Source organism: Macrobrachium nipponense, chromosome 7 (genome assembly GCF_015104395.2).
Source record: "Macrobrachium nipponense isolate FS-2020 chromosome 7, ASM1510439v2, whole genome shotgun sequence".
Taxonomy (NCBI): Eukaryota; Metazoa; Arthropoda; class Malacostraca; order Decapoda; family Palaemonidae; genus Macrobrachium; species Macrobrachium nipponense.
Window position 1 is genome coordinate 77,279,848 of NC_061109.1, and position 4,744 is coordinate 77,284,591.

The following is a 4,744-nucleotide window of genomic DNA, read 5'->3' on the forward strand; positions in this document are numbered from 1 at the left end:
AACCACCCGAGTTGTATACCCGGAGCTGTATGACCCGGAGAGGGGGTACACGAAGTAAACCGGACGGCCACATGAACTCGCAAGCGTTCCGTGGCAAGAAAGAAAAAAAAAAAAAAAAAAAAAAGAAAAATAAAGATAAAGATAAAAATAATGATAAAATAAAAAAACTAAAATAACAAATATACTATCTCCGCCTACGGAAGAGTATCTTCCGTAAACATAACCCTCAATGACTCCGGGAGCGGCCGGAATCTAAACCCGCCTTATGCGGAGATGAATTTTGAGGCGGATGGATGTAAGCTCCGGGAGTGAAAGAAGCAGAGCGCAACAGTCCACGGAAGCCGAGGCTGAAACGCAGTGCGAACTAACAACTCCGGAGGCGGTCGGCTAAGAAGCGACACTCCCCAGCCCAAGGTCCTGGGGGACCCACTACACCTCCCCCTCAGCTGGTGGGACCGGCCGTCAGCGACAAACAACGAGCGCGGCACCCAACTACGGGAGTCCCACGAGAGGGGGGAGGGAGGGAGGGCTGAAGGGGGGACGATCACGTGACCAGCGATTCCCCGCGAATAAAGGATCACGAGGAAAACGCAGGCAAAGCCTATGAAGGCTAGCTGCCGACCGAACACCCAAATATACATAGACAAAATAAAATCAATTACTTAAAGCTAAGGGAAAAACATGCTTTAACAGGGTAATGAAAATAAGGGGCGAAAAATATAAAACGCAATGGAGGCCACGGTCGGGTGAGAGTGGGCGCAACAAGGAAAAATTACTTGCTCACCGAAAAAACGGAAAACAAACGGTAAGCTGACGAAAAGAAAAAGGGGAATTCTTGAATGGAAAATACCAAACAAAAATAAAAAATAAAAGGGGGAAGGGGGAACGATAGATAAACAATGAAGACGAAACAAAGAAAACGTGCACGAACGCCGACCCCTTGAAAAACAGGAAATCATGAACATAATAAACGTAGATCAAACAAGATCGAAAAAGTAACTGCCACCCAAGATATAATAAAGTAAATACTGAAAATATATACTGAAATACCATAAGTTACGAGTATATAAATATAAATATATAGGTACTGATTACTGGAAGAAGCCCGCTCGAAATTGGTACAAAACAAGGGAACGAGGTAATGGCGGCTCGCTACCGCTCGTTACGGGAGGAGACGCCTAACAAAATCCTAAATAAGGCAAAACGAAAGGCAAAATCACTCCCTAAATACAGAAAAAGGGCGAACCAGTACTTAACTTGGTGAAGAGGCAGATTGACGATCCATAACGAAAAAGAATAACGAAACCAATAAAATAACAGATAGCTATAAAAAAGCGTGCAACGCTGGGAGGCTATCGATAAGAATGACGCCGCAGTCCCCTTCAACAGGGTAGCTGGGTGTGACCTATAGGTCGGCTCCCGTTTTCAGGGTCTTTTGATGAGGAAAAGGCTAATTGGAGGGTTACTGTGGTAGTGTTTAACCACTCGCCCCCAGTTTCTATACCGACACCTTTTATTTAGGTGAGCGTAGTCAGAGACTTCCTGACATGTCCAATTTAGCAAGTTCTCTGGTTACCATAGCAATATTTTTACTAGAAATAGTGCTAAAGAGGACACATTTCACGGAGCGACACGGCTGAGCCCAGAAATAGTAATTTTCAACAGAAGTTGGGGAAAGATGTTTAGAATATTTTCTCTTACACACTGTGCATTAATGTGTTTTTTCCTAAATTGGCTGACCTCTTAGGTTTTGCTGGCCTGGTGTGTTGCATATTGATTTTTTTTATCCTGGCTCCTAAGGGGCTCCTAAGGGTTAATGAATAACAGTGAAGAGAAGAAGTAGTGATTAGTAATTTATTTTTAAATTAGTGCCTTGGAAAAAGGATCTGCTTTAGGTATTTCATGTTCATTTGCATAGTGTTCTGAAATAGAAAATATGTAGTAGTGCCTTATCTTGAAGAGTGGCCACACATGCGTACTCATTACATAAGTGTATGGTGATATATACAGTCGACCTCTGCTTATTAACGTTCTGGATTTGTGGCTTTGCCTATTTGTAGATTTTTCTGTGGAACATATATTCACATTATTCGCAGAAAATTCTCCTATGTACGGAAATTTCAAAGAGAAATAGTCACTGATTACTATATTTTCATATGTTTGTGACCAAATAATTGTTTCATGGTAAAACTATTGAAATAGGCAGGTATTAAGCATTTTAAAGGGGGTTTGATGTTTGAACTATCAAAATAGGCAGCTATAAGTGTTTTTAGAGGGTTGATGAGTATTTGCTAAGCTATTCATTGGGTTGTGGTTCCTATTCCCCATGAATCCCAGGGGCCAAACTGTATGCTTTTATCTGTAGCACAGTATATTTACTGTACTTCACGCTGTTTGAAACACGTTGTTATACCAGATTTTATCCAATATTTACAGAAATTTTGGTTTTCAATATTTCTTCAAATTATTCTGGATGGGAATTTGTACTGAACCAGTGGCATTGGGGAAACATTGTGGTAAAGGGCCTCTGGGGACAGTCGTTCTTCGAGTTATATAAGAAAACTTTTTCTTTCTCATTTGATCAGGTAAGAATTTAGTGTTTAGATGATGTTAGGTGTCCTGCTAGTTATGAATACATTTTCTACTAGAACCAGTTGATTTAATTAAGCATTTATGACTTGCTTCACATTTATTTTGTTGATGCTAAAAAGAATTTAAAGAATTATGTACTAGGTTTTTGCTTTTTCTTTTTGTACCAACCTCTGTGCCCCATTGTGTAAAAATACCTTTTTATGATCCATATTGCTCTGTATTGTAGGCTTTTGTTGGATAAAAGTTTTATTGGGCTAGTCAAGAGGATCACAAAAAATGTTAATTATTTGTCTGATATTTTGCACTTGCTAACTCCTGTGTTTAGATTTTTGTGTACAGGATTCCTCCTTGCTGCTTAGTAAAATAATTGAGGAACTGTTTTCTTTTAATTAAATCAGGACATTCCACTTCCAAATATCAACATAATACTGGATTTTGAAGATTACAAGAACTTTGTTATAAAGTTTACCTGTCCAACTTTGGCCTCGTCAGTTGTCAGTACCACACACATCAGGTTTCCTGTGGTGACATTTAAAGGTTTGGTTGTTATTTGAGTTGTTTGGGTGATATTGTGGTGAATGTTAGGGTTAAGCTTTATTTGCATCTTGTAAGTTGTTAGACAAAATGTATACATGTAAGTTATAATCTAATGTTTGCCCATTTTCTAATTTTAATTAATTATTTTTATCCTTTTTGTTTTTGAGCAGTAATTGAACAAGATGAGTTTTGGCAAGAAGAAAGCATAAGATTATTTTCTGTTTACTTTGTATATGATGAAGACATATTGGCCATATCATGGGACATTAATGAGTCAAGATTGAAAGAAATCTATAGAGGAATTATGGATGTGCTCTACCAAGTAAGTTTTACAAATATTTTTTTTACCTCAATTTATTTTTATATTATCTGAAAGGTAAATAAATTCGAAATCAATAGATGGAAAATTGATCCCTCATTAATTTACAGGTGTTGGCAATAATGGGACATAATTATAAACTAAAATCTCCATCAGAACTCGGCTATGCTACAAAGTTATTGCACTTTCATTATGTAATGAAAGTGTAACAACTGAAGAGGACAGCATTTTCATGATTTATGATGGTTACAGGTCCATAATCCCTTATCCAAAACCCACTGGACAAGCTGTGTTTCAGGTTTTGGATTTTTTAAGACTTTAGAACTAGAGGTTTCTCCATAATACACTTGCACCTTTCATTTCCAACAATTACATTCTGTAAAACTAAATAATACAGGCAGTTCCCGGTTATGGTGGCATTGGTTATTGGCGGTACAGCTGTCTACCTTTGACGCCGAAATGCACTGATCCCCGATTATTGACGCTGATAATACTGGTGCCATTGCATTTCTAACAGACACACCATGAACTGTTGTCAGACTCATAAGCTTTGTAAATTGCCGATTTTCTGTTTTCGTCAATTTTCGTTCATCAAGCCGTTGGAACGGAACCCCCGCCAATAAGAAATGTAATTTTCCTATATATTTATATACTTTTATATTATCTGATCTCTGTATCATCCGATCCTTGAAATTTTTACTCAAAACATGATTTCACGATATAATATCGTGTACTATAGTAAGAGATGCGGTTTCGATAGATTGCATATGCTTCTTGTGCAGGCTTCAGTCTTGTAGATGACTCAAGGTTAAGCTTCCTATACCTTGTACAAGTCAGGGGTCCTAGGCCCATCTGAGTTTTGGTAGATTCACCAATAAGGCAGGAGTGAGTCAGCTTTAAATAATCGGCTTTTAGGAGCGAAAAGTTCAGTATGTTAAATGCAAGTTGTCATACATCCAACCAGGCTTACTAAACTTGTGGTTAGTGTAAGAATTCAGTACTATACCTTACATTAACAACCACTTGCTATTGCATGCAGAACACTTCAATAAACAACAGCAAACTGACATGCAAGTGAATAGAGGAAGATGTCTTTGCTGAGGTTTGTTACCGTAACTAACACATGATTATTAAGAAATGCGTTACAGTTTTGACTTGTTAAGAATGTGCTTATTTTCAGTGTAATTCCATGAATGAAAATAAATTCCTCGCCCAGAAATAGATTTTTCCTACCGGCGTCATACTTATCGATAGCAAAGAAGCTTGGTGCACAGCAAGGGGGGGGAAAAAAGGAAA

The 4,744-nt window shown here is 38.1% G+C and overlaps 1 long non-coding RNA gene across 1 annotated transcript; it reads left to right on the forward strand.

Moving 5' to 3' along the window:
• Positions 1-2,452: 2,452 nt before the first annotated feature.
• Positions 2,453-3,447, forward strand: LOC135217098 (uncharacterized). Its single transcript, XR_010315048.1, has 3 exons — positions 2,453-2,585; positions 2,991-3,129; positions 3,300-3,447. It is a non-coding gene; the product is annotated as an uncharacterized LOC135217098 (long non-coding RNA).
• The last annotated feature ends 1,297 nt before the right edge of the window (positions 3,448-4,744 follow it).